Raw genomic sequence first — 15,268 nt, 5'->3', positions numbered from 1 at the left:
AGAAAAGCTAGCTGGTCATTCTTACTACTATTTCCTTGATGGGTATTCGGGTTACAATCAGATAGAGATAGCCCTTGAAGATCAGGAAAAGAGAATGTTCACATGTCCCTATGGCACCTTTGCTTATCGAAGGATGTCATTCGGACTATGTAATGCCCCTGCCACTTTTCAGTGATGCATGTTGAGTATATTTTCCGACATAGTGGGGCAATATTTAGATGTCTTTATGGATGACTTCTCTGTCTTTGGTCAATCCTTCAACAAGTGTTTGGAAAATCTGAAAAATACGCTGAAGTGATGTGAGGAAAAGAATTTGGTACTAAATTGGGAGAAGTGTCATTTCATGATTTCTAAGGGGAATAGTTCTTGGACATATAATCTCGTCCAAGGAAATTAAGGTAGACAAGGCTAAAACTGACCTTATCTCTAATCTACCTCCACCCAAGAGCATATGAGATGTGCGATCCTTCTTAGGACACGCCGAATTTTACAGAAAATTCATAAAGGACTTTAGCCACCTTTCTCATCCCTTATTCAATGTACTTCAAATGGATGTACCATACGAGTGGACTGAGCAGTGTTAGGAAGCGTTCACTAAGCTTAAGGGCATGTTGACTACCGCACCTATCATGCAGCCACCTGATTGGAGCATACCTTTTGAGATTATGTGTGATGCGTCTAACTATGTTATTGGGGCGGTATTAGGTAAGAGAAAAGAAATGAAGCCCTTTGTTATTTACTATGCAAGTAGAACTTTAAATCCTACCCAAGTGAATTGCTCTACTATAGAGAAGGAACTCCTAGCTATAGTATTCGCTTTAGACAAATTTAGGTCCTACTTGATCAAATCCAAGATCATCATTTACACTGTTCATGCAGTGCTTAAGTACCTTCTTTCTAAGAATGATGCTAAGCCCCACCTGATAAGATGGATCCTCCTACTCCAGGAATTTGATTTAGAAATACGAGACAAAACGGGAGTAGAGAACGTAGTGGCTGACCATCTTTCCAGATTTGATCTCCCTGATTCCCTTAAGACGATACTTATAAATGAAATATTCCCTAATGAACAACTATTTAAACTCTCTCATTTACATTGGTTTGCTGACATTACAAATTATCTTGCTACAGGTTTCACGCTGACTCATTGGACTGCGCAAGATAAGGAAAAATTCTTCGCCGAGGTTCTTAAATTCTTCTGGGATGACCTCTGTTTATTCAAATATTATCTAGATCAAATTCTAAGGAGATGTGTGCCAGAAAATGGACACCAAAGTGTCATCTCCTTTTGTCACTCTCAATCCTATGGTGGTTACTTTTCTGCTGTTTCGATAAGAAACAAAAGTATTTAATTTGAGGAATTATCTTATTTAATCATAACAAAGAAGATATAGAGAACGGTCATCATATTTATTCATTCTAAATTCATTTACATCCTTTGATTTCCCTTGATTCTAAGATAGAACATTCAAAATACAAATATTGAACAAGCTTCAATATCAAATCCAAATATTAAATTCGGCAGCATTTCGGCTTATAATTCGTTCATCTCATCGAGAGGAATATTATATGGATATGATCATCTTGTATCTTCTTCTTAAACTCATAATCATGGTTCTAAATTGGAGAAGAACTGGGATTGAAGGAAAGTTGGCTTTCTTGCAGTCTTCTTAAATAAATTCCAACTACATCTTGACTCTTTGATGTGGATACCCGTGCAACTCACTGTGGTTGTGCGGGTCTGCACAACACCATAGTGGTTGCGCGGTTCTGCATGGTGTATTTCCACTCCTCTTCTTCATCTTCTAAATACCTTCAAATTCTTCTTCTTCTTTTGAGCTCTTATCTTCCTTAAAATCCTCATAGTTCAAATGAGAGGAGTGGGGAATTTATAGGCCTCCACACATGTGAACCCTTAATCTTTGTGTTATGGACCCACTTCTCATCAGATCGCAACCGTTCAATCCATCCTAATCATTTGATGTTGCGCAAGTGCACACAACTCATAAGATTATTTGCGCGGTCCTGCGCAACCAACATGGTTTGCACGGGTTAGCACAATCGTCATGAATCTCCTAGGTTTCTTTTGTATTTTCTTCATTTATTCCTCTCCTTGATTTATTCTTAAATCTTCATTTTTATACTCCAATGAATGCCCCCTTGATCCTTTGTTTATCCTTTCTAGGATGAAGAAAAAGGATTAACCTTCATTCTCTCCTGTTCTTTCTATTCAGCCTCCATTGTGCACACCTGTGCAAAGGTTAATTGGGTCCGGATTCCTATTAATATAGGAGCCATTCTCTCTAATTTCATCTTTCTCTCTTCAGAAATTCTGTCTGTCCGTCAGCTCCCAGCGCAACACCATTCATTTACACGCAATCCCCATGCAACACTACCTTTATTGTGTGAAGCCTGAAACCCTTTGCGTGCTTTCGCGTAACGGAATTTCTAACTACCAACAATTCAATACTTAATATTTTTCAAAAAAATTTCTTATTCTGCTTTCTCTAAGAAACCCTTTCACTATGATACCCACCTTCTTCAATTTTCATGGCTCGTACAAAAAGAACATTTCATCTTGTGGAGTCTCCTACCGCAAACCCTTCTCACCAAGAATTACCAAATCCATCACCCTCACAAGTGCCTGAACTATATCCATCTCCACCGTCAAAACAACCATAGAAGGATCATTTCAAAACCAATAGCAAACACCCTGCATATATGGAAGAACCCGTTCTTCCAACTTTTGACTTTTCAGACTGCATCAGCGCATTATCATCTCCAATCCACAGAGAAATCTCAATGGGTGATGTAGAAAGACCACCCCTTCATGACCCCGAATTCCATTGGGAAGAATGGCTGAAATCAATGACTCGCCTTCAAACTATTGGTCAAAATCCACCTACCAGAGAGGATACTCTGCCTCCCTCAAAATTGAAAAGGTCGCACCGAAATAAGGCTGAAGAATTTTAAGAGAAGATAAAGAAGCATAATAAAAGAAGACTTCAAAATTCTTGGGAAACGGTTCGAGTTATCCAAGGCATCATGAAATTTGATGATCTTCACAAAGACGGGATGATTATCATTCCATTGAACCTCCATCACCACCAGTCCATGATCAACTGCGAACCTTCCAGCCCGATAGATGGAGAAAAACTAATGTTCACAGCAAATTGGGTATTGAAAGAACCCCATATCTTAGAAGGAATTCTATTGGACAAGAAAGCGAGACAACAGATAGGTGAAATTCACCCGATGAAATTTCTCGTCCCCTCTCACGATCCTCATGCCTTATTTCCAACTCATTTCTACGAAACAGTCCAGTAATGTTACAGAGATCATGAATCTATTTGGGATTAAGAAGAGTTCAGAACTAGAGGTTTCTTAACTTCTCACTCTTATTATTCAGAATGGACGGAGGCGATCTTAGCAAAGCATGCCAAAACTCTGATCAAAATTGACCTCTATAATGCTATAAAAGTCACATCGCACTATTTTTGTAAAGAAACTCCAATCTTGAAAGGCTTCTTGAATTACTGGTGTCCTGTAACCAATTCATTCCAATTCCCAGCTGGAGAAATGAGCACCACATTTTGGGACCTTCATCGAATCGCCGGCCTTCCAATAATAGTGAAATTTTATGATGAATTTATCCCTACCAATGAAGAGCTTGCATACATTTCTTCACCTAGCCGAGAAGCATCTATTTCAGAGACAACTACAAAGCTTTTCAAGGAAATGACAAATTTTATGAACATCCATAAAATATCTCCTTTGCAACGGCTTGCCTATTTTATTAGAGTTTTTCGATAACAAATTAACCATATTTTGTTATACTCGTGCTTCTTAAGCTCTTATCGCTTTTTTTTTTTAATCTTATTTCCTATAGATTCCATAATTGCTTCTCCAAAGACTTAATAAATCTTCGTGAGAAAGTGAGGGGCCACCCAGAGTATAGCCTATTTGGAGAACTTGCAGCTTTTCTAGTCTACTGGTTACGCGTAGTTGCTTTCCCAAGTTCAAAATGGGCGGATGTTGTTTGTCCCACAATATTTATTGTTGTCGGTCCCATGGTAAAAGGCCACAAACATTCTCTTGCTCCTCCAGTTTTATGCTCCATCTAGAAAGCTCTCGGAGAAGTAGCAACTCACGTAAAGAGTACTGCCGTTAGAGCTTCTTCCACATGTGCCCCCTGGCATTATCTTGCCATATGGTTTGGTGTATACTTTCCTTGGACATTTGATGCACCAGAAAAAACATACATCAACCCGTTGTATTTTCCTCTGTGGTTCTTCTAGAAGAGGGCGATGGTCAAAAGATAGTATGACTGGGTGGTTAACAAGATTCTAGCGACCGACACCATTGACTTCTTCCAATTTTGCCTCCATAGATATATAGAAGACATAGACATGATAGATACTGAGTCTCTCTCACTACGAGAAAGAGCATTTTATTTTTTCATTTGGTCTTGTAGTCTTCTGTTAAGAGAAGGGGTAGAATTTTGGAGAGAGCCTTATTACCTAAGCCGATTCGCCAGACAGTTTGACTTCGATCAAACAATACCTAAAGACTGCGGAATAGTTACACAAAGAATGCAAATGTATGGTGTGGGTCCATACAATTAGGCCATGATTTAGAAATAGTTATTGGGTGGTTATGTCTAGTCTACCTTCGTAATCCTAGGTAGCAATCGCTTCGTTTGTGCATCCTATGGTTGGACGAGATGGTGGGCTCACCAATCCAATCTGGTCATTTAGTGCTTGCCCGTAGATTCCCCAGTATGGGTCCCTCCTCCCAAGCTTAAAGGGTGGAAATTTGAGAAAGGAGTTGGATTCATGATGGAGAAAAGCCATGCACCTTTTCCTAGTCAGATCTGTATGAAAATATCACTGGAAGAGCTAATCTGGGAATAAAAGCCTGCTAGTACTCTGGAAGGATGGATTGCTCATGGAGTCATTGTGGAATTTGATAAAGTTCCTCGAGAACGTCCTATTAGAGTTACTAAAGATGTCATATAAATATCTTCTCCAGTCCAAGAACCTGCAAATAACATTCAAGATGATGTAACTCAGGGTGAGGCAATCCCACTTTCTTCTCAACCGTTCTAGTCCATCTCCCCCGATGACTAGGTCATGGACATGTTCTCAGACCCCTCCTACTCATAAAGAAGGAATTATCCCTTCGGCCCCTCCAACTTCAGAAGGAAAAGATAATCAATTGGTAGACAAGGTAATTTCTCCTTCAAAAGGGAAGCAAGTGGTAATTAAAGAGACGGAGATGCCTGCTTCTCTTCCATAAGAAGGGGAATTGGGAGAAAACACTTCGTCATCCGCGACTAGTAATAGTTCTTCTACTGAGGATGACACTGAAGGGGATGGAATAAGCACTAATGGGGGAGACTGATGGAGACAGCGCTATTGTAACTCTCGAAAAAATCCGTACAAAGGCCTGAGTACCACCTCAGGCAGAAATCCCTAAGAACCGTATTCTGTAAAAATTTAGATGGAAATTAATTAAGTACTAAACTAAATTAATCGGTGAATTTAGCTTGAACCACAATCTACACAAATGGTAAGACCTAAAACCATCAAAATCGCTAATCAATGTCCCTTGAAAACCTAGGAGAAATCCCAATAGCTTGTCGCTCTCAGGAGTACATTGAAACCTCGTATCGGACCTGGACCGCACGTCAAAAGTTTGATGACTGCGAAACTATAGGGTTATACTCGTCGTACTGGGCTTGACAACCATCGTAGGAATCGAGCCCAGATTATGTCCAGAAATGTATAACTTGAGCTTTGAGTAAAGAGTGTGAGAAACGTGAATACCTTTAGAAAATGTATTGAAACTTAAGTGAATTGGATCATTCGCTCACGTGTAAAATTGAGGATTTCGGATCGTTAGTTTCTCACCAAACTTCACTCATGGGAAAGGTAAATTTCGCTGCACGTATCCGTATACTTGTGGCCCCGATCAAGCAAGCATGACCGTTGATCTGACACGGGTCCTCCACGGCTGATCGGCTAATCCAATCACGCCGAAATCACATCCTGGCATAGATCCATTGTTAGGGAACTTACTCTGTGATGTAGGTGAGTAATGCACCCCCCGATGAGCCCCGTTTGGAAGAAACAGGCACCCTTTGGATAAAAACTAAGTATACCATGACCTTGGGGTCATTTGCATCACTTCTTGGCCTATATATAGCCCTTATTTCACCCAATTTCTATTCCATACAAATTTCTCTAACCCTAGGAGAGAAAAGAGAGAAAAGAAGAGAAAAGAGTAAGGAGAGGAGAAAGTTTGGGAGATTGTTATAATGTTTCTCTCCCACAACTCCACACACCGAATCACCTCCATATTTCGCTAGACGATCTATTTCAGCTATGATTTAGGTAAGAAAACCTAACCCTAATCTTGATTTAGAGATCCAGATAGCGTAATTGACGAACTAGATAACCTATTTCATTGTTTAGGTGCCCAACGTTCCGTTTTCGAGAACGTAGAATTCGAACCGCGTCTGAATCGTGTATTCCGACGAAAGGTGCAGACTATAAATGTTTAAGTTCTGGTTTTCAATGCTTTCAATGTCAGCTAATGGTTTATATTTGACTTGATTGCTACCATATCGTCTTAGACACGTCGATTTCGATGTATTATACATGTATGAACTATGTTAAACAAATATGCATCCTATGTCTTTGTTGAAATATTTGAATAAACATGCAATTATGATTTATGTTTGCCATGACTATTAATCTAGGATTCATGTTTGTCGTATGCATGATGATCCCTTTGTGTAAGGAATTGCCATAATATATGTTGTAACTAATCTAGTCTATGTATTTGGTGAAGTATAATTTAAGTTTTTGATAAATTGTTTGAATGAGAAAATGTTGATGATTTGTATTAATTAAGTGTATTAAGATAGGATTCTCAATTACCTTAATCATATCTATAGTTTCTTTCATGCAATCATATTTGCCGCTATGCAATTTATGGATGAAATACACGTGTTAGGTGACATGTCCAATGTGTTTGATGAAATGCTCAAATGAGGTTTTATTTGGATTGTTTGTTAAATGCTGATATGATTATCACATGTATCTATCTATTACATCTGAGTAAGATTGGGGTTACAACGTAGCCCAGGCAATCAGTAACAATCCATGTATAGGTGGCTGAATTAGTCTCGCCACATTGGGTAACTCGATGAATCCGGGTCGCACGATGATTGTCGACAGTGGTTAGGCCACAAGGGGTGCTTATGCACTCCATGTCGATCAAGTCTATGTGTGTTCATACCAATCAAACTTTCCAAACAAATCAATTGGCCTATTATGTGTTTACCATGTTTAGACATCACTGCTTGAATCTAAGGTACCACTTACCAATGTAAAAGCTCATTTTAACCATGGTACCACGATCTGCTAAGACTCATGAGCCAGGGATGGTGGTATGGGACACCATGGTCGAGCTGTCAGCCTATGCTGGGGTGATGAGCCTCCATGTAGTGACCAGTGAGCAACTCAGACTCGTGAACCGGGCATAATGGTATGGGACACTATGTTCGAGCTGTCGACCTACGCTAAGGTGACGAGCCTCCTCGTAGTGACTACGAGTATAAACTTTTGAATTTGCCTATCCACTGCTTTTAATTAGGAGTGATGCCCTACACTTGCCTATCGTATGTGGTTAATTAGGATTGATGACCCTAGATGGATCCTTTGTTTTGGTTAATAATATAAAGGGAGGTACCTTAGCTTCCCGAATCTACTATATAAATAAGCTTAATTAAGTACTTGGCTAACACGACCATGCACCGCATTGTATGTGCTTTGGCGAGAAAGTTACACTTTAGGGAGGTTGTCATGCACGGACTTGGTTATCAGAGTCGCTTGTGAGGGAGCTTTGTGCGAGGGCATATATCATTGCTGCATACCATCCCTGCATTAACAAGAGTAGTTAGGAAGTAATTGTTGTATTGCTTTATCATTACTGCTTAATTGAATTGATAACATGTTAACATTTGCCTTATAGTACCACTAAGTTGATCACTCACTCCCACTCTGGGACAGTGTTTTAAAACACCAACCAGACTCTGTTGTAGATGCAAGTGAGGATGAAGTATATGCAGCTGAATTAGACTTCATAGATGAGGATGAGGAATTCTCTTATGTTCAGCTTTTAGGAGGGTCTACGTAGACATTGTTCTGATTCGACAGGATTACAGGGACACATGGATTAGTTAGACACTTAAATTTTAATATTTTGTCTATTTTGAAACAATACATGTACATATGCAGCCCGGCTACATAATCATACTCTAGAGGTTGTAAAACATTTACCTGTTCAGATATATATGTGTTTCAGTCTTCCGCTTGCTAAATTTAATTATATCTGGAGTATGATATGCTGTTTTAGTATAATCCTACTTATGTTTAATGCATTGATATGGACAACATTTAAACATCATTATCCATGTTGCACAGGTGATGTGCTGGATCTCGGGAGTTGAGCCTTGCTCGACCCTTGAAATCCGGGGCGTTACAGCTATGGAGGAGGGTGAAGTAAATATTGATGATGAGGATAATGCTGCTGTTGAAGAGACCCTTATTGATAAAGAATCTCAGCCAACTATCTATCCAAGTGTTGAACCTGATGCTCAGCCCGATACTCATGCTCCTACAGCGATTCCAGTAACAGTGGAGGATGAAAAAGAACCCGTGGACTGTGGAGAGTATGGATATTCAACAGGTAAAATATCGTAATTCTATTATTACCTCTAAGACTTTTTCTTTCTCCCTTTTTTTTGATATTTTAACTTTAGGCATTCGTTTCACAAGTGATAAAATGGATAATATTTCAACCGAAGATATTTCTCCAAAAGCACGACCTGTTCCATCTAAGATTCATTTAGCTTCCCTTATTCAGCCAAGGGTTGTAGCTCGTGAGATCATTTTTTCCATAGAACCAATTGATGTAACAACACCAGCCACTGTCGATTCTAGCACTGATGTTAGAGCTCCCTCTTTTGCTAACATGATGGAGACCTTGCCTGATTCTTCTGCTGCTGAAGGCACACGAATTCCAACTGCTCCCACCCCTGCGAATGGTATATTCATTTTATCCTTATATGTTTATATATTCATTACTTCCTTTTCTTCATTCTAATCTTTCTCCCTTCCTCCTTTTTTTAATTGTTTTGTAATTGTTCCTATTTTGAGTGGTTCAACTAGCTCAGATTTAGCCGCTACTGTATCTGATTTGTCGTCTTTAGAGAAAGTTCTTGCTTATAAGCTAACTTTGATGAGGAATTCTTTGTCAGAAGCTGTGTATTTATTTGAAGATCCTGATTAATGGTCAGACCTAAATGTTGCCATAAAAATTTTTTAATAGCGCTGCAAAGATGTCAAAATCAATGTTTCTCTTTTAAGTGATTCCTTATTGAGATTTCGTGACTCGGTGAATGCCTTGAAATCTATAGAGAATACAGTTATCCCTTCAGAGATTTTAAAATATGAGAAACAACTGACACTCTCCAAGAAGAAAATTTCCAGCATCACTTTAGTCATTTTGGGAAATGGTAAAGAACAAGGATCTTTGCAAGAGCGACTAAAGGTGTCAAGCAACAATAGAATAACTCTCCAAGGTCAGATTGCTCTCTTAAAAGAACAGATCTCTCAAATTGAGGTTAGGGATCATGAAGAAGAGTTAAAACATAAGAAAAATTCAAGAAAAGATGGAGGTGAATGCTCACTTTGTTGACCTTGAAAAGTCCGAAATGATCAGAAATGAGGAACTTGTTGCTTCTCTAGAAAAGAAATTTAGCGGACGTTCCCGATCATGCTAAAATCATTCTTGAAGTTAAATCAAAACATATTGTGGCTCAAGTTCAGTTGAAGGGAGATTTGCAAAATTATTTGATAACATTGGGTATGCAAGGAAATTTGTAAAAAACTTTATTTTCTATAATCTCATATAACTTCTTTTGACTTTCTAAATTTATGGAATTTTGTTTGAAAGGAGTAAATTTCAAAAATCTCATTGTCATGATCCTTTCCTAGTATGTGTTCATACAATATTTATTTCGTTAATCTACATAACCATACTTCAACAAGATATCTAATCTCAATCTCTGTCATATAATGAAGTGTCAACTCATCATAATAGTTAGTGTAACGTTCCCTGGAAATGCGATAATGACCGCCTTAGCTAAAGTGGGAATATGCCAATATGTCCTAGAGGGGGGTGAATAGGACTTTCTAATATTTTATGGTTATTTAAAATCCTATCAATCTTATACTGAGAAAATATGCATGCATCATGATTTCCTCTAAGTAACTTTAATGGCTTCCAAGCCAAATAGAGGATCCAGTCATAAAACTATTTATAAGATAAACAAGATGCAAATCATAGTTTATGATGGATGTGACTGTGTGTAAGATGTGATATCAGATAATCAAATATGAAAGCATTTAAGTAAATCACACAAGTAATGGAAGACAATAGCAATCTCAAACACAGTCATTTTTATAATGGTTTGACTACTTGTTTACTCCACTTCTGGCAGACGAACTCAACCCTTAAGTGTACCAGATCTCACTAAAGGAGGTTTCATAACAGGTTCACATCAAACCGGAGGTTTTAAATCAGGTTCACCTCTAACCAGTACAACCTACACTTAAGCTGACACAACATGTCTACACAACATAATTTATGCTCTCATAAGCAAGGGTTAACACACATCACCCGACTTTTAGGCCACACAGGCCAAGGATCCACTTAAGGAACCTCACTAGTTTATGCTCTCATGAGAAAGGGTCAACACAAAGCACCTAAGTTTTAGACTATACAGGTCAAGGACCTACACAAGGACCTAAGAGTTTATGCTCTCCACAAAATAAGGGGTCAACATAAAGCACCCCCACATACACTCCTGCCAGAGGCCTCCTATGAGGACTTGCAAGAGGTGAGAAACACCTTAGACCCAATCCTACAAAAGGAAGATATAAGGGTCCTCTGGACTCTAATGACCTACAAATAAGTAGATGAGCCCCATTCAGCGCGTTGTCAAAGATCTCCTGCTTTGATAACGAAGAATCTTCAGCTCCCTTTGAACCGCAACTTAGAAGATGTACCAATACATGGTGATGGGTTGGGTTAAGGTTATGATGGAATCCTACTCTATTAAATATTTTCCTATAAGGGAGATAGAGCGATTCCAATCATCTATGCATTCAAGGCATCCCAGCTTAATGATTTACCATTAAGGGGGTAGTTGTTTGAATGTGAAAGTTCATTCCCCAATCTACTCTATTGAATGTCAATGATAAGGGTGGATTGGAAGATTAACTTCCATGAGAGAAAAGGCTTTGGGTATATGATCTAGGGTTAAACACTCAAAAGCACTCTCTATTTTCTCTACCAACAACCAAGGGCAAGCTCTCATTAAATAGGCAAAAGGTTCTAACGGATATAAAACGGTCACATTTTTTGATAGAGTTCGATATCATCGAGAAGGGTCGATATCATCGAGCGTATACTCTCGATAGCATCGACTGGCCGCTCGATGACACGAACTCAACTGTCAAATGCTTTTCAAAAACTTTTGCCAACTGGTCGAGGAAATCGAACATGCATCGATGTCATCGGATTTTGAACTCCGATTTCATCGACTTAAGGTTCAATTCCTCGACATTTGAAAGTGTGAGAGCACTTACCTTTGAAATATTTCAGGTGAATGATATGATCGAGCATCACTCGATATCATCAGAATTTGAATATCTATGATATCAAGGGAAGTGTTGATTCATCGATAATTTCAAGAAATTTTCCTATAAGCTTGCTAAATAATTTCTTTCCTTTTTCGATGACATCGACCATGCCTCAATATGATCGATATTTGAATATTGATTTTATCAAGTGACCCTCGATCCAAGAAAAAACAGCCTGAAATTTTTTTTGGATAAATGTGTCCAAATCTGATATCATCAAAGGGCTTCCGATATCATCAAAATTTGAATTTCGAGGATATCGAGCAGCTCTTCGATATATAATGGATTACATGATTTTTCTTAGTAATACTTTAGACACAATAGACCTGATGTCGATTTTATCGAGTTGACTCGATGGACTCGAGATTCAAATTCCGATGATATCGAACTGTCTATCGATACATCAATAATTTCGTCCAAAGATCTTTATGGTTGCTGGACATTTTATGTCCTCATTTCGATAATATCGAGTGAGCTTCGAGGACATTGACAATAAGGTTCGATTTCATCGAACCACTTGCCGATAACTCGACAAAGGTAGAAAACTTAAAAATTTTCCTGAAGTTTAAAAAAGTTTTCTAACCAAAAGCCCTAGGATGTTCTAACCAATTTTAAGGGTTTTAATTACTTGGTGTTTTGGGACATGGGATGTGAGGCTAAGATTTACCTGTGATGAGTTCGTGCACACATCCAATTGAGGCAGACGCTTGATCATTCTTCGTAAGGAGCTCCTCCGTCTAGCTGACTTAACAAGCATGTTAATTGACAAACCGGGGCACTTTCATTCCCTATATGGCATTTTTTATAGGTGGGATTGTTGAGACTCAAATATTGCATAATTTTTCCCATTTATATCTTGGTTTTATGAACATAAATCATCTTAATATTCTATTTTACTCATGTATGTGTTGCAAGGTGAATTTAAGACCTTGGATTAAAAAAGGGTGCTAAAAAGTAAGAATTTAGTGCTCAAAAATCACCAAGGCAAGGGATGGATCTTAGGAAACCAAGATTGAAGAATTCACATGCCAAAGATCTAAGAAAACCAAGTGAGGAATGAAAAGAATAGAAGATTTGAAGTGAAGAATCTTGAAATCGTCCTGAAAAGTGTATTCTAAAGCTCTGAAGTCTATTTTGAAAAACTACGCAGCAGGAAGTCTGTTTTAATTGAACTATGCAGTGAGAAGTCTATTTTGGGAAGATACGTATATTTGAGGCATTTTCTAGGATTTTCAACTTTGTACGAAGATTGGAGTTCCCTACTTATAAATAGGGCCTCCTAGGGCATTCTTAAACATCATGAGAAGCATTCAAGAGCAATATTTAGGGTTTTTAAAGAGTTTTTAGTTTTATTAAAGCTTTATAAGTTGTTGTTTTTTTATTTTAGATCTTTTCTATTTGCATTTTTTTTCTTCTTTCTTTCTTGTTGCTTTTTTATTTCTGCAATTTAATTATGTTTTTCTAAGTTCCTTCTAGCCCAAGCTAGAAGGGAAGCACATGGGTTTAATAATTTTTTAAGATTATGATGATTAATTGTTTTAATGATGAGAAGAATGGTGTATGCATGTTATCTATTATTTAGGTTTTATTTTTTATCCTCTTGTAAGATCCATATGTTTCCATCATATGAGATCCACATTAATGGATAGGCTTACCCTAGATCAATCAGATTTCCTAGATAGGAGATGTTCTCAACCTGTTATATTTCTTTGATATTCATTATCCTATAGATATTGAATACTTAAAATCACTGGCGCTTGAGAATATATGTCAATGATGTAAATCCATTATTTTCTAATATTTTATATCATTTATTAAAATATTTAAAGTGTTTTATTTTCCAATTAGGCTGACCATAGTGCTCAGATCCTAGTTGTGTTATCCAAGTCATCATGATTTTGGAACATTAACTTATGTGTGGAACTTTGAAGCTTGGGTGTTATTTTATTCAGTTGAATTACATCCATTCAAAAATCCCAAAATCAAATCATCAGTTTAATTTTTATTACGTAGTTTGTTTTGCATTTGATTTTTTTCCTTCTCGCAATTCATCTCCCTGTGGGATCGACCCTGTATTCACAGGATATTACTTATGAACCTCTGCACTTGGAGGCAAGCAATCAAGTTTTGGCGCTGTTGCTGGGGAGAGACTGAGATAGATTAGATCTGTGCAAGATAGCTAAGGTAAGTTTTCTTCTAAACCCTTCAGATTTTCTGTAGATTTTTTTATTTTTTTTTTTTTTTTGAAAGTAAATTCAGTTGAGTCTTTCAAGCACTAACTATGACATAAGGTTGCCTTGCTTGGGATTTTATCACCCAAGTGCTATGGTTGTCCTACAGTTGCTGTTTGATCACAAAGATCATCCGCTGAATCTATTTTCCAGATTAGCATAGTTTAATTTCTGTATTAGCTTTACTTTTATTTATTTATTTAATTTTTTTTATGGATTGAACCCTCATGGTCGGCCCTGCCACCTGGGTTGTTGATTTATTTTGCTTTGTGGACTGAACCCTTATGGTTGGCTCTGCCACCTGGGTTGTTGATTTATTTTTCTTTGTGGACTGAACCCTCATGGTTGGCCCAACCACCTATGTTGTTGATTTTTTTGGCTTTGTGGACTGAACCCTCATGGTTGGCCCTGCCACCTGGGTTGTTGATTTAAGTTTTTATTTTTATTTTAAGTATCATACTTGCCATTTGAATTAGTGGTATTTGTTGTGTGGTGTGGATGGTTTATGTCCCGTTGGATTAGGGATCAAAACAATCGACTCTCCTCTTAAGGGGGACTAGTTCCAGGCCTTGATCATTCACTTAGAAGAGGCACTCAACATCACTTGGATTCCATGGTAGACCCAGTTGATAATCCAAATCCTAATCTGCCAGATCCAACTATAAATCAAAATAGAGAAAATCAACATAATCCTCCTCTTGAGGATGAAAATGAAGTTCATAGGAATGTGTTAAACCAACCACGAACTTTACGTGAACATTTACACCCTGAAAGATCAACTTTACCATCTTGCATAGTGTTCCCTGCTCACACAGGGAACATTGATTTTAAACCAAGTGTGATTCAATTAATTCCTAAATTTCTTGGCTTAGATTCTAAAAGCCCCTACTTGCACCTTAAGGACTTTGAGGAAGTAATTGCAACGTTACAAGTAAACAATGGCAATAGGGATGTACTTAAGCTTAGGTTATTCTCATTTTCTCTAAAGGATCGGGCCAAAGCATGGCTCAACTCTCTAAGACCTAATACCATCACTTCATGGTAAGCCTTAAGTAGAGAGTTTTTGAAAAAGTTCTTTCCCAAGCACAAAACAAATGCACTAAAACAAGAAATCATGTCATTCTCCCAAACGAGGAATGAACTATTTTTTCAAGCTTGGGAGCGCTTTAAAGACATTCTAATTACTTGTCCACATCATGGTTATGAACCATGGCACGTGATTAATGCTTTCCGAAAGGGGCTCACCATGGATACCCATTA

The 15,268-nt window shown here is 37.9% G+C and overlaps 1 non-coding gene across 1 annotated transcript; it reads right to left on the bottom strand.

Moving 5' to 3' along the window:
• Positions 1-15,104: 15,104 nt before the first annotated feature.
• LOC131217953 (small nucleolar RNA R71) lies at positions 15,105-15,211 on the bottom strand. Its single transcript, XR_009157533.1, has one exon. It is a non-coding gene; the product is annotated as a small nucleolar RNA R71 (small nucleolar RNA).
• Positions 15,212-15,268: the final 57 nt, after the last annotated feature.

Source organism: Magnolia sinica, chromosome 10 (assembly GCF_029962835.1).
Source record: "Magnolia sinica isolate HGM2019 chromosome 10, MsV1, whole genome shotgun sequence".
NCBI classification, from domain to species: Eukaryota; Viridiplantae; Streptophyta; class Magnoliopsida; order Magnoliales; family Magnoliaceae; genus Magnolia; species Magnolia sinica.
Note: the sequence above shows the minus strand (reverse complement) of the source record. Positions and strands in the feature narration are given on the sequence as shown.